This window comes from Corvus brachyrhynchos, unplaced genomic scaffold, assembly GCF_000691975.1.
Source record: "Corvus brachyrhynchos isolate BGI_N302 unplaced genomic scaffold, ASM69197v1 scaffold142, whole genome shotgun sequence".
Classification (NCBI taxonomy): Eukaryota; Metazoa; Chordata; class Aves; order Passeriformes; family Corvidae; genus Corvus; species Corvus brachyrhynchos.
This window is the reverse complement of record NW_008237226.1, coordinates 6,822,470-6,838,875: the sequence shown is the minus strand read 5'-3', so window position 1 is coordinate 6,838,875 and position 16,406 is coordinate 6,822,470.

Below are 16,406 nucleotides of genomic sequence, written 5' to 3'. Positions count from 1 at the left end.
AAGAAATTAGTGACAGACCTTGAGAGAAATAGAAAGCAGCAATAACTTGTGTCAGTATATTTGAGAGCAGATGAATAAAAAGACAGTAAAACCAAGCTGGTAATATTGCCCAGCTAATACAGTATGCCAACCACAACTTTATACAGTATTACTTAATGTAGCTTTCACACAACTTTTGGGAGTTTTCATGTACCCATTTTCCTTTCTGCCTTAGAAGATGAATCAGCAAAATCTCTCTTAAGCTCTCAATATCAGTACGGTAAATTTTGGTGCAGATTTTGCCTTTAGCTGTTAATCTAAGTTCCAGACTAATCACATTTTTAGGCTGTTATATTTTCTGCATAATATTGCTGACTGAATAGATCCAGAATATTGGGGCTCCTCTTTTACCCACATTTTTCAATACTTCTTTAAAATACTGGCACATGTTTTCCCAGAGTGGCCACTAGTTTGGCTGATGGACTGTAAGTTGTGAGCACGATAGTTTTCTGTTGGAATCAGCTGGTGTCCCACACAGGACAGCCCCTGGCCTCTTAACCACAAGGCCACCCCTTAAGCCAGACACCCCTGCCCCAAATCCCTTGCCACCTCTACGTGATACACCAATATGGGAAGAAAATTCCTTATTATTCTATCTGTGAGATCTGGACTCAACACAAGATTACTTTCTTTGGGACATTTAAAATAATGTTAAAGAGGAGTTTAAATACAAATTAAAACAACCCTTACAACAAAGAGGTGAAAAAGACAGTCAGAGGAAAGTAAAATTAATCTTGTTGCCCCAAGGCACATCCATTTCTTAATGAAAAAAATCCCACATATGTTGTTGCCTACATGAAGTTAGGTTTGGCTGATTTTTAAAAGTTTGGAAAGTGATAATTATTTTGCTGTCAAGGAGGATTTCTGACTCATCAGACTTGATGAACTTGCACAGAGGACTTACCTAGCTCCAGTATGTTAGACTTACTGCTCATTTCAGATCAGCGAGGTAGTACGTGAGTAGGAAGTCTGATATCCTTGCGTGTTTAGTCTACTGTGCTCTGACAGCTTGTGGCCAGGTTGTAAATCAAGTTAAATAAGAATAAACTAATCAAGCATCAAGGAAAGCATTGATTAACTTGGTAAGTAAGTGTAGTCCTTCTGTCCTCTTTTGCTTACTGAGTTTGGATAAAACCTGAGTCAGAACTTGGGCTAACTTCATCTAGATAATACGCCATAAATCTTTAATTTAATGTGTTTGTAGGATTATGTAATGGATGGAAGTGCATAGAAAAAGTATTGATTAATGGCTGTGACAACGAGACCTATAATGGACATTGACAATGCTCTGGAAGTACTTAATTTTGCACACAGTGACAAAGTACAACTGTGTTGATAAAGTAGTTGTTGTCAGCAGAAAGAGGGGAGGTCAGACAGGAACATAATGTATTAATTACCTCTAAGTCAAAGACAGGCATGTTAAAAATCTCTCTAAAAGCAATATTTATTATTTAATAAGATAAATTTATGTCCAAGCTTTATTTTTGTGGCTTTTTAAACAATGGCCTGAGTGCTTTGGTTCTGTACAAGCTGTATCATCCTTCAAAAGTTGTAGAATAATGTTTTCCACTGGGATCTAAATGTGATTTTTTGTCAGGTGTGGTCATGCTTTAACTTAATTCATAGCACCATAACATCAGCAAGCTTATACTTAAAAAGGAATTATTTTAAGGGCAAAAATCTTCTAGAAGCACTTTTGTCACATTAATACATACAGTACAATGCTAAAGAATATAAAGAATGGAAATTTAAAGTGAAACACATTGCTTTATCCTGAAAATAAATATTTCTTCTTAAATATGAAAACCAGTATCTTTGTTCCTTCGAGTGGAAACTTTGTACTGAAAAGGAGAGCAGAATACAAGACCTTCTTTTATTCCCTTATACCTATACAAATTCCCTTTAGCATCAATGGGCATACAGCGAATAAAGTATAATGAATAGAGTGAATTATAATGAATAAAGAATAAATCCTATCATGAACAATTTAAAAATATTATTTTGAGCTAATATACTCTGGAAAATCTTCCTGAGAGCCAATCAAAAGTCCAGGAATCCGTAGTTATACCACTCCTGCTATGTTTCTATTGCCTGACGTACCTTTTTACCATGCTTAATAGACTCTAATGTTCATAGGGAAAGTGGCAGAAACTCTGCTATGTTGAAATTCACATCTCCAAGGCAGAAAGAACATCAACACTGTCAGTGCCAGTGCTACTTTCTTTGTCAGTTTGATGTGAAATCTGGGTAGACCACATCTCCTTAGAAGGCAGAAGGTAACTCTGACAATGTGAACAGCACTAGGAAGCAGATGAGTACTGTAATTTCATTTACAGGCAAAGGAGACATCACTCACTGCCAATGAATGTGATAAGGACCCACTTCTGCTCTGCCTGTTTGGCGCACAGTCGGAGGGCTGTGATTAGTGTAGGTACCACAAATATATAAGTGTCAGATGCCCCATCTCTAGTTTTCACAGACCTGTCCCCTTCCCAGCAGCCTCAGGGGCCATTTTCCCTGGAAGTCATTCCCAGGATGAGACACTCTCTACCAGTTTACCAGGAAGAACACCAGCACCAAAGTCCCTTCCCTTCTCTACACAGCAGACTGTCATATGTTTCAGCCACCATTTCAGGTCAAGGTGTCTTGTCTCCATTTTAGGATAGGTAGCTGTTCCTTTGTTAAATGTCATCCTGCTCTATGACTGGCTGATTACCATTTCCTGGCCGATTACCATTTCTTGGCATCATCATACCCACATGTTCTCTGAGATTGACTTCCCACTTCCTTTGGACCAGGAAGTGTTCAAATATAAGTATGTGTACTTCTGTGTAAAATAATAAATTTTTTAAAAGTATATGTATAAATCATATTGTATTTAATTACACATAGATACACTATTTACAAAATATACACATCTATATATAAATATATGTGCTATATATATAAATTTATGGAACTATAGAAATTAACTAGATATAACCATAAAATCTTAGGCACAAAATGGCTAAAGCAGGTTTAATAAAAGCAAAAGGAATGGATAATTAAAGTTTAAATACAAATAGCAAGTCATTAAACAAAAGTAGAGGGAAAGTTGCCCCCACTTTACCAGGCTGCAGAATAAGACATGACATATCTGAAGTGTGGAAACTTCAAAAGAGTGGATGGGTGATGAATGGGATAGGGGACAGGGCACAGACAAGCTGGAACAGGACTGCAGACCTCTTTTATGAGGCCAACCAGATCCCTCTTTTGCAAACTTGGAAAGAGCCCAATCCAGTGAGCTGGAGTTAGAGATCTCTGCATCCTGCTGCAGCCCAACAGGATGAACATGCAGTTTTCATGGGGCAGACTTGGTCCTTTGCATGGTGCTGCAAGGCACATGCAAAGCTGTCTGAAGATGGAAAACCCAGAACAAATGCTAACTTCAGAAAAACTTGTATGTACAGACAATAAGAGAAAGGCACAAAGGGATTCTCCCAAAAGACTGTTTTCTTTTGCTTTCTTTCGGTGTTTGCACTGACATGTACTTCAGGCTTAAAAGTATCGTGTAGGTGGACTGGATGGGACAGTGAAGAGATTTAAAGTTAAGCTGGCCTTCAGTGCCCTACAACTAAGTAAATTGTGCACTTGGTGGTTACAGTCCACTGCATAATCTTTTGTTTCCAAAAATTCTGGCTATGCAAGTACAAATCTGTGTAAATAATCAAATATACATTGCCATTAGATCAAAACTGTCTGAACAGAACTTAACTTTGCAGGTTTTTCTGGTGGAGATAAAATTTATCCAGAATGACTAGATTTATGAGCTGTTGGAGTGCTCTAAACTAGCTAATATATCTCTAAGTGCAGAGCCACTCAAGAATCCATATGCCAAGATGACAACATCAATACCAAGACCATCAATACAATACCAATAGGTTCCTTCATTTCCCAGTGTAACATCCTAGAACTGAGTGCGATCTTTCTTGGTTAGAGTTATGCTACCTAGAGTCCACCAGTGAAGATTCTTCCTTTTCATGATTGGAGAAGCCTTTTGTAAACTGAGACTTCTACTCCTACTTGATTTGCAGTGGAGAGCATCTGGCTTGTATCTGAAATAATAATTATCTTCTTCTGACACATTTATGAGTTTTCCCTTCATTAATTTTTATCTGGGAAATATTCACTGCTATGGTAGGGTAGTTTTAGAACAAACACCTGGTTTTTACAACTCTTATCAGAAATTTGCAAGGTTTCAGGCAGGGAACAGCTTAAAATTAATGAAGTGAAAAGCTTAACCCTTTGGGCCTCCTTTTGAAGTGTCTCAGCAATACCCTTTCCAGTAGCTTTGAAGGGTAATTTTTCCCTTTACTCCATATATGTTATTCTCCCTCAGTGACTCACAGCTCACAAGGTGCCACTAGTTTCTGCAAACCAAAAGTAGCAGAAAGTGAAATATAGAACAGAAGTCATTTCACCTGAAAGATCTGAAACCTTTCCCAGGATTCAAAATTTATTCCCAATTCATTGTGTTTCTGAATACAAATAAAGAATGAATTTAGTATCTTTGAATCCCCCTGTAGTCAAGCCTCTATACATTTCCCTGTTCACAAGGTGCCACTAGTTTCTGCAAACCAAAAGTAGCAGAAAGTGAAATATAGAACAGAAGTCATTTCACCTGAAAGATCTGAAACCTTTCCCAGGATTCAAAATTTATTCCCAATTCATTGTGTTTCTGAATACAAATAAAGAATGAATTTAGTATCTTTGAATTCCCCTGTGGTCAAGCCTCTATACATTTCCCTGTATTCCTGTTAATAACCTCTAACAAAGAAACCTTGGTATTTTTTTTTTAAGATGGTTCACAACATCTGGCAACAACCATTAAAGGTATTTAGGCTACCTCCCTTAAGTCAGTAAAAAGTACTGTGTGAAAAATGTAAAATAGTTACTCTGAGAGGGGAACAGAATTTGCCAAAATAATTTATCAGCTCATAAAATAGCAAACAAATTTATTTGGAAAGTGTACCAGGAAAAATCTGAACCTGATTGGATAAGTATTTTTTTTTACTTCAATCACCATGTGAAATATACAAAGACTGCAATCTCTCCTAAAGAGAGAATCCTTGACAAATAGAAGTACAGAACATATTAAATTGATATAAGTTCTAATGCATACAGTCTCATAACACAGCCAAATTATGGTAGTGTTCAGCATTCAACTTACTTTCCATATTTATTACACATATATATATATATTGTTTCATTAAAAAAAAAAACCAACAGAAAAAATCCTTCTGATTTAAGTCAAACACTTGTTTTCAGAGTTAAGGTATAAACCATTACAAAACCTGATATTTGAGGAAGGACTGAAAACTCACTGTCTTGGAGACAAAGCAGGCTTTCATTATCTGAGTCATGGTGCAGAGATCTTTCTAAGAGCTGGGAGAGATATTGTGTATTCTGCTTTGAACAACTCAACTTTTTTTTTATTGCTTTTTGTTTGAAAAATATTTCTCAATGTATGTAGCTAAAAGTTTTTGTTTTGACATTTTCAAACCACAAGTTTTGACTCCAAAATATCTCTTTCCAAAATTTATCTATGAAAGTCTCATGAAAAAGTAATGACTGTCTTAGCACACGTGCACACTGCTATTAGATTGCACAAGGAGCTACAGTTCCAGCACTTGCTAATCTTTCTATACCTAATTTTGATATTAGCTGATCGTTTTAACTTTCAGAATACAGTTTTCTATGCTTCCTATAAAAGAACAAGAAAGAAAAAATTATAAGAAAATAAGAAGAAAAGAATAACCTCTTTAATCAGTTGACACATCTCATGCATTACCAGCACAATAAAAAAAACCGAAACAACCAACATTCTGTTATTCATAAAGGATTCTTGTAGTCCCATGCAAAGGTGCTTTGTATCTGCCACTAAAGAAATTCATTTGAGCCCTTAAATGAAATTTGCGTCTTTCTCTTCCACGGATATGTTGTTTTAAATTACAAGGTCAGAAGAAATTCTCATTATTGTTAAATGAATGAAATTCCACCCATGTGCAAGAAGTCTGCATTTATATACCAAGTCTATATATCAAGTCAAATTACTTGAAAAATCTTTTAGCATTAAAAACATCTGCTGTTCCCTACTGTGCCATACTTGACTCTGTTTGCAAAAGAAAAAGACACACATTTTGCCTATTATGTAGGAAACATAAATGCAAAAACACAACTTTTAAGAATTAAAAAGAAAAATAAAAAATCCTAGTGTTGCATTATTTCTTTAATTTAATACAGAGGGCATGTAAAATTGTATATTTTTAAAAGCCTACTATAATGAGAACAAAGATTTGAACAGTTTGATGTCATAAATGTAAGTCCCTAGTTTCAACTGTGAACAGAAGAATTTACCCTTAATAGATCAGAACTTTACACCAAAAACTGTAGGCTGCATACTTAAAAATCCTAACTTTTAAATTTTTCAGTTCCTGCTACTGGACTTGCTTTTAATTGTCTTCTTGCTTCACTGAAGTAGGGACTCTAAACAGAAACATAAAATCCTGAACAGGCTTAAGATCAGATAGCACCTATTAAGTTGCTTTTCTTAGGGAACAAGAGGGTTTATCCCTAGCTAATGTTTTTCAAACATACTATGGAATTTAGCCAAATTTGGCAGAGATCTTGAATATTTCAGGAACTGTATAGGATCTTATGGAAATTTGACTGTGCAGTTCTATTTTATTTATGCAAATTATATTAAATGTTTGAACTAATAACTCGGCCTCTTTGAACTGAAACGTAAGTTGATGATTTCATGCTACAATTCCACCTGCTTATTTTATACCAGGAATTTACAAACAAAATTCCATTTGTTTGGACTCATTGTGAACTGGCTATTTTATATATTTGTCCTTAATTTGAAAAGATACAAAATAAATTTTTAAAGAATTTCTACATACAGGCCATATATATGATCATATATGTTAATGTTTTGTGAAATGCTTATGAATAATTATGGAAATAACCATAGTTATATTTAATTAAAAATTATTGTCTCATCTGCAGAAAAAAAAGACAAAAATACATTTGTGACAATCAAAAAATCTAAAGATCAGAGAACACTTATTTCTACCTGAACTAGCAGTGTTCATGGCTTGATTAACTGAATGACCCAGTATAATTCCATCACTTCATTTCTCTTTGCAAACCTTTGTTTACACATAAAACAATATGCTTCTAAAGTTAAGATTGTCAAGTTCCATAAATTAGTTTTAAAAAAAATCAAACCATAAATGTTCAATTACTTATCTTGTTCTCTTTTATCTTTCTCTTTTCATGATAATAGATTGGAGACATTTGTGTGCATATCTTTTCTGCTATATCAGGTGAAAAGATGGTAGAAGATAGTGCAGTTCCCAGTTAATCATGCCCTGTAACACAATACTGTTATGGAGGTTCAGGTACCACCCTCAGTACCTGGTCTTATACAAAGTGGGAGCAAGAGTAAGTAGTAAGTCAACACTGAGACAGTTCTCAATCAAAGAACCTGTTTCAAGGATGCAGGTTAGACTTACAAAGAGCTCATCAAAGCTCATCATGCTCGGGCTATAGTAGTTGACCTAACCATATAAATTCTAGGTTTTGAAAAAGCCATGTTGCAGACTGCACCGTCGTATATGGAGACGCAAACCACTCATTAAAAATAGCGTTGCAAGACTTGCTTTTCTTACATATTAATGTGTGTAGCACAGTAGGTCACAACCAAACACACAGACAGTAGACCTCTATATGGAGAGAAGGGGTGCCATCCAGAGTGACCTTGGCAGGCCTGAGAGGTGGACCTGTGTAAAACTCATGAAGTTCAACAAGGTCGAATGCAAGGTCCTGCACTGAAATAATCCCAAACATAAATACAGGCTTGTCAGAGAATAGATTGAAAGCAGCCATGTGGAGAAGATCTAGAGGGGTTGGTAGATGACAAGCTGGACGTGATCTGGCACTGCACACCTGCAGCCCAGAAAGCCAGCTGTATCAAAAGGTCAAGGAAGGTGATTCTACCCGCCTACCCTGCTCTGGTGAGACTGCACCTGGCATAATGTGCCCAGCTCTGGGGCCTGCAACATAAGGGCATCACTCAAGTGCAAGTTGCAAGCAAGTCCAGAGCAGGCCACAAAGATAACTGGAGGGCTGGAGCACCTCTCCTGAGAGAAAAGGCTGAGAGAGCTGGGGTGGGTCAGACTGGAATAATGAAGGCTCTGGGGAGACCTCATGGCAGTCTTCCAGTGCCTGAAAGGGGCCCGTAGAAAGCAGGAGAGGGACTTTTTGCAAGGACATGTATCTGATGGCTTTAAACTGAAAGAGGGTGCATTTAGATTAAATATTAGGGCAGAAATTCTTTGCTCTGAGGGTGATGAGACACTGGAACAGGTTGCCCAGAGAAGCTGTGGACCCCCCCCTCCTTGGAAGTGTTCAAGGCCAGGTTGGATGCAACCTTTGAGCAACCTGGTCTAGTGACAAGGCCCCTTCCAACCTGAACCATTCGATGAATCTATGACTCTATATCCTTTGCTTACAGAGTGATAAGAGGAGAATGCAAAAAAGTAAATATGTGGAAGCTAACCACACTTACCAAGAAGAACTACTCTAGCAAGTGCGAAGAGAGAAGAAGAGGCTAGAGGGTACAGGATGCAAGTTCCGGAGATTTTTCCTGCTCAGGGGTCTTGGTAAACTCTATTTATATTAAATTTTTTACAGACTACCAAGAACAGACAGGCCACTAGAACACATTTTTACAGGGCTCTGTTTCCAATTTAGTTACTGCATTTGAAAACTTCAGGGGTTCTCCTGTTGGAGTTTTATAGGAAGGATGGATAACAAAAACCTAACGTGCTTTGTATCAGGTGCTGCCTTACCATCCTCTCAGCATAAGTCAGCACAGTGACTCTCAGCTACATATAGCTGAACGCACATATCAACAGAAACAAAAGCATGTTCCAGAGCACAATTACTGAAATTATAAACTTTGTTTTAAACAGATCCACTCAGTTTTGTTTATGAAATGCCTTTTATTTTTATTAGATTTCTTTTGTCTTCTTTTCCTTCTTTTTTTTTTGTGATTCACTACTTAAAGGTTTGGAAACAAAATTCTCCTTTGTTCACACACCATTGGAAAAGTGAGATTTTTAAAAAGCACTGAGTGTTGATCTAACTGTGTCTATTCATGCCAATATGACCCTTACCTCTGACTCTGGTGGAATGGATTTTTTTTATATTTATTGTTTGCCTTTCCTTCTAATTGAAGTTCTTTCAAAAAAAAAAAAAGGCAAAAACTTCCTGTGAGAGAAACGAGGTTGGAAAGAATGAATTCAACAAAAACTGGGCAATGCAGCACTAGAAAAGTAAAGAATGAGCAGCTAGGAGGAGTGGTAGTTCACATTCTCTGGGCCAAGAAACAGCTTTAAGTGTAGTCTATTGAATACTATGCATTTCCTGACCTGGTTTCTCTACCCTTTGGTGCCAGAGATTCTGCGGGTGATTAGCAAGTCTTCTCTGTCTACTTTCCTGGCCATCTTTTGCTGTTGCCATATAAATAGTAACTTTCAAAACCCAGTATGTTTTTGTACAGCAGTAAAATGTCCAACACAATGCAAACCCAGTTTTACTTTGAAACACGTAGACACCACTATATTACAAACTAATAATATTAGGTGACAAAAAATACATACGTGTTCAAAGTTCAGCAGATGAAGCAATGGAAAAAAATAACTTGAGAAATTATAACAATTCTGTTGTCAATAATTTTCTTATTGATCTCAATGAAAAAAATACTTTAGTAGCTAATTTAAGGCTCATGAGGAAAACACCACACAATAAATTTCTTAGAGAAAATGTAATTTTCTCAAAATTTAAATTTTCTATAAAGCTTTGTTTTGAGGAAAAAGTTAATTTACATCTGAAAATGGAATTAAGAATTAAATTTTCAGTATATCCAACCTATAATTTTAGTATTTTTCATTGCTGTAATGACCTAAAGGGTCCCAACTACATTTCTCTAAAAGTAATAGGCTCTGCAAAGTGTAGACTCCTCACATTGAAGTTTTATATGTCCCAGAGTAAACTGGGATATACCCAGTTAAAAGAAAAAGGGGCATTCGCATACCTCATAACAAGTCTGCTAAAACCGTTGTGTACATACCTTTGCCTGGACTAAAGAAAACTTAGATTCAAGCTTCTCTTGTCTTATATGGAGAAACCTGGCATGAAAAATTGTAATGGGAAAGAGACAGTGCACAAACTTGCTCTGCGTGTAGCATATTCTTGCTCAGGACCTCTTCCAATACATTTTCAGCGTGGTTTTGCTTTAAGATAATTCTGTTTTCTCTCTCCTTCAAATATCTGGCTTTGTTCTCATGAAAAATAAAACATATTTTGGTGCCTTTAGTTTTGCTTTGGAATAGAATTGTCATATTCATTTCAATACTCATTACAATATGTTTTGAGCTAAGAAAACTACATAATGTTAGGAAATCCCCTAGTAGTATGTACAAATAGGATAAAACTCCAGTTATATAAATCTTGAACACTGGCTCTTAATTTCAGTAGCAAATATATAAAGCTCTTTTCTCTGTTTTGAAAGGTTATATGCTAATCAGATTATGGTTCCCAAATTTATTCTAATCAGAGTTATTGCATTATAACTCTTGATACTTATTTTAAACCCCAAAGAACTTGTATGTACTTAAATTCCTTGAGAATTTTCATGTCCCTTATGAACAGAAAATATACCACTAGCAAAGAAATCTGTTTCATGAAGCCCATGGGGTATAGAATTACTAAAAAAAAATCTGAAATATAGCTTATAAAGTATATTAAACCAGAAAGAAATTTAGGCATATGAATTATGAGGAATGAGCAGAGGAAGAGAGGCATAAAAGGAGAATATTGCATTGATATTAAATATAATTTAGTTTGGGTGGTTTTTTTGGTTTTTGGAGTGTTTTTTATAAGGATGTCATGAGATGGCTAATAGGAATAAGTTTAAAGAAACAATTTCATAATCAGGTGAAAGAAAATTCAAGATGTTTGCTATACTCAAGCATGGACACAAAGTTTTGACAGTACTAGATTTCTGAAATAACTGCAACGTGAAATCAAAGATTCCATAAAAAGGGTATAAAATTATGTCGGGTCAGCAACACTGTTATACAACAATGGAATGACAAAATAGTACCTGCATTTAGGAAACTAATATGAGTGATATGATATCTATAACACACAAGATATTAATATGTGTCACACGGTAAAGGTTTGTATAGAATGAAGATAAATAGAAGAATAAAATGCTGATTTACAAGACTGAGTCCATGACAATAAGTTCATAGATTTCTCTGAGCAAGTTAGTAGCTTTCTACAGAGAGAAAATTTATGTTGAGTCTATCATTTGATACTGGTGGCCATATGGGAAACAATTAGGAAGCCAGAAATGCTGGTTGATACAAAAATAATAGGCTGAACAAGAAACCAGTTAAATGAAGAGCTGTAAGGCTAAAAAAAATTTTAATTAGACTATTAAATTAGACTTTTAATTGTAAATAGTCTGGATGTATTTTCTGTACAGAAGAATGAAATACAGGAAAACCTGGTGAACAAAGTCATAGGAACAAGGTTTGAGTTTTTCTTCAGCTAGAAATTCAGCTGGTCTAAATCCTCGAATAGTAATGTATCAAGTAAGTACCATAAGTCATGTCTAGATTCCATCAAGATTCTGAGAATATATATTGCCCTAAGTGGTTTTCTTGCATTTCCAACAACAACTATTTTTTTTTTTTAATGATATATAGGTGAGGCCTTGCTCAGTGATGGAGAGTTTATTTTTTCCCTTTCACTGCAAACTCAATGGCTACCACAATTAACAAGTATGTGAATAGCCAGTCATCTTTTGAAGGAGATATGAACTTGAATTCTTCATCTCCTATGCAAACATCCTTTTCTCCCATTTTAGATTGTTTTAGGATATCACTTTTGATCTTTCTTAAATGAAAATATGAAAGAGATTAAGACAAAAATTTTACTTGAATCTGCTTGTATCACAGAATCATAGAATATCCTGAGTTGGAAGGTGCCCGCACTGAAGTTCAATCCCTGTCCCTGCACAGGAAAACCCCAAAAATCACACCATGTGCCTGAGAGCATTGTCCAAAGTCTTCTTAAAGTCTCTCAGGCTTGGTGCTGTGACCACTTACCTGGGGAACCTGTTTCAGGGTCCAACCTCCTGCTGAGTGAAGAAACTTTTTCTAATGTCTGACCTAAAACTCCCCTGACACAACTTCAGGCCATTGTCTCAGATCCTGTCACTGATCACTGAGACTGAAGAGATCAGGGTCTGCCCCTCCTCTTCCCCTCATGAGGAAGTTGTAACTGCAGTGAGGTCTCCCCTCAGCCTCCTCTTCTCCAGGCTGAACTGACCAAGTGACCTCAGTTGCTCCTCATACGGCTTCTGCTCAAGGCCCTGCTTTGGACACTCTCTAACAGCTTTTTTTATATTACATACCCAAAACTGAACACAATATTCAAGGTGAGGCCACCCCAGTGCAGAGCAGAGTGGGACAATCCCCTCCCTTACCCAGCTGATGATGCTGTGCCTGATGCCCCCCAGAACATGGTTGGCCCTCCTGGCTGCCAGGGCATTGCTGACCCATATTCAACTTGCCATTAACCAGGACCCCCAGGTCCCTTTCTGCAGAGCTGCTTTCCAGCATCTCATTCCCCAGTCTGTCTGTACATCCAGGATTGGTCTGTCCCAGGTTCAGAATCTGGCCCTTACCCTTGTTAAACTTGATAGAGCTGGTGATTGCCCAGTCCTCTCATTTGTCAAGGTCTCTCTGCAGGGCATCTCTGCCTTTGAGGAAGTCAGTGGTTCCTCCCAATTTAGTATTATCAATAAGCTTAGTAAACTTGAGTCCTGCATCCAAGTAATCTATGAAGATGTTGAAGAAAATGCTTCTGTCCTGTTTCCTTCTCTGGTTTTTTATTGAATGTATATTTTTTATTCAAATATTTAATTTAAATAAGAATTGGGGAGCAGTAATTAGAGCTCAAGATTGCTCTTTCCTAGCTAAATTACTGAACAATGGAATATAGAGTCATATTTAGTCTTGGAATCACAAAAACATTGGTCTTGGAAGGGACTTCTGTAGGTCCAAATCCCACCCTTAATCCTGACAGAATTGGATTGGGTCCAATTAGAGCAGGTTGCACAGGGCCATGTCCAGTTGAGTATTGAATACCTCCAAAGATCAAGGTTTCAATAACTAAAGTAAAAAAAAAAAAATTCTTTATAAAACTGCCTTGTAATCACTCTCTGATCCAGTCAACATTTTGCATTTCTGTCTCTTTGTTAGGTAACTTCAACTATGAGTTGAAAGTGATGTACTCCTATACATTCTACTGTCCTCTGGAGGAGCATCATCAGGCTTAAGAGCATTCAGGTTTGAATGAGTGTGTTCCATACCAGATTATTTCTGTATAAATTGTTGATACATGCTGCCTGAAAAATATATTTTGGGGTTTTTTTTAATGCATGTGTTTATGATTCTTTAAATGTTAGGAGTTTTTGACATCTGACTTCTAGAAAAGTTCAGGAAGGTTGATAAGGAGAAGATCAGGTTTACTTACAGGCAGTCTTAAGAGAGTGGCTGTGATAAAAATACAGTCCCACTCTCCTTGTTTGTTAGTTTTAGGCAACTGCAAGCTAAACTGACGTGAACTGGCCCTTTCTGCTGAGGGCCTTTGCCTCTGAAGATGCCAAAACTTTCCTGCATATTGTTATTGAAGCTGATGCACTACAGGCAGATTCCTGGATCTCTTTCTGATGTCTCTTACCTGTTTCTGTACTGAAACTAGATGACAATTCTTTAGGAACTGTAGTCTTTAGAGTGACTAAGGCTCATCCTGAACTGATGAGGTGATAAGAAAGAACACTGATTTGATTTTCTACCAGTGGACCACAAGGTATTTGCCATACATAAAGTGTTTTAAAATAAAGCCCCTCGACCCAGTCAAATGTTTTTCTGTATCTGTTGAAAGGATTATATGAATCCTAGCAAAAGGTACCAAACTTTAGCAGTACTTTGTGCCTGTCACAGTCATCCTAAAGAATGATCACTGGCACCATATAAACAGAATTAAATATTTGTGAAGCAGGATAGGAGACTACCTTTCCACAGTAAGGATGATATTGTCTCTATACTTAGTGGAAGGCAGGGAGGGAGGGAAAGAAATATGTAGCTGGGACATTTGTCTCTTAAATTACCTTCTTGTAGTCATATTGTGATATCTAGCTCCTTTGTGGAAGAAAACTAAACAAATTATTCATAACAAGAATCAGTGGTGGGAAGTGGGAAATGTGGGCATGGTTTATAATGTACTACTGAGATTCATTAAAATTGGCAGCTTTATCTGATTTCCTTTTCTTCATTTTAGTAGCTACTTCTACTGTTATGTTTGTATTTAAAGAGATAAATTGTTCTGAGGATAATTTAAGTAATTTGATATTTTTTAGATTTTTTTCAGAGTGAGTATTCTTAGGATTTTGGATGATATGTAATCAGCCGTAATAGAAACGAAGTTTTAGTTAGCATCTTGGTTACTCCATAGCAAAATTAATGCACAGCATTCTTGCTGATAGAAGACCAACATCTGTTTTACAGTAAAAGCCTGTAGTGTATATGCTTCTGAATTTTCTGTTTACATCATTGCGTTCAGTTTGTCTTTCAGTTTCACACTTCTTCCTTATATTGTGTGGTTATGCTAACAGGAATCTTAGTTTGAGGAAGAAAATGTATTTCTCGCCCTACTTTTGGGAAATTTGTTTGTTCCTTCCCTTTGTTCTTAGATAAATAAGGAAAGCACTGGACTATAACAGCCATGTTCCTTCCTAAAGCAATCATAAATATTCACTTTTTTCCCAGCAGTGAACACAAAATATTTTGAATATTAAAATATACCATGATGACCATAGCCTCCTGTGGTTCACCGGAGAACTCCTACCTAGTACCTTGCTAACTGTTCCTTTTAACTTCAATAAAGTCTCCAGAAAGATAAATTTTTATAACTTTTACATGTGATCTGTGAATCCCTAGTCCCCTGAAACTGCTTGAACAGGGTTGATGATGATGATGATGATTCTCTACTGTAACATGGAATAAAACCACACTCAGAGTAGTTTTTGCAATTAATGTGTTTATTTTCCAAATGGACCCATGCATGCTGTGTTACAACAGGCAAGTGGTGAAAATCTCCTATGGAGGAATGCCCCTAAGCCAGAAGGTCTCCAGGATATCTGATGAGTGATCTCCTGTTGCTTTATTTGGCTCTTGCTGGTACCCATTTCACTGCTGACTGGACAAATGCCATCCAACAATAAAATATTCTTGCCTGGAGGACTTGACACAGATGGGTCTGGTCAGATTAGTCTGTTTAAGGGTAAGGAATCAAGCTCATGACCTTTTTTATTGATAATGGTTTTGTACATCATACTTTTCACAGAACAGCTGTTCACAGCTGTTCACTGTTTGAGTTTACATTGTATTTCTATTTAATTTTTACTTCTTTGGGTTTTTTTACCTGACACTCCATATGATCATAGATCAGTGTACGGAAGCCCTAGATAATATATTATTTTTCTATGCCAAATATAAAACCCACTTTTTTGTCTTTTGTTTTCTTGGACAAATGCCACTTTTAACGAACACTTGACTAGTCAGTATGAAGATTATTATAGCCAATCCTTAAAAATAATTTTATGGTGATTGGATGTAAAATAATTATTATTCCTACCAAACTGTGACAAAATGTTACAGAGCAACAATTCATAAATTGCCATGTAACGAGATGGTAAAAACTGGTACACCAAGCCATTTCTCCTTTGGCGATAATATAAACTTAGACATATTTCACTGAAGTCAGTAATCTGATTCAAATTAAAGGAGAATAAAGTTGCTATGCTACCATAAACCTTATCTGTGTAGAAATGTGGTGAATGACTAAACTCAAAAAGTTTCAGAAGTTATCAGAAAGTAGTTTGTATTGATCATATTATACATGTTTCGTTCTTCTAATTGTCTCTTTTTCTTTATTGGAATCATCTTGCAAAAGTAATCTTTATAGTCATATGTAAGTAAACCCAAACACATTCCTGTCTGTGGTATCTAGAGAAATATTTTTTTTTTACCGTGAGGGAAGAAAATAAATGTGACTCTATAAGACATCTTTCATAGTGAAAGTAACTCTTGCAAAATTATTTCTTGAAGCTCAACATTACAGAATACTACAATTTGTTGCCATGATATTTTATGTTACATCCCTCTGTTTAGCAACCAGAA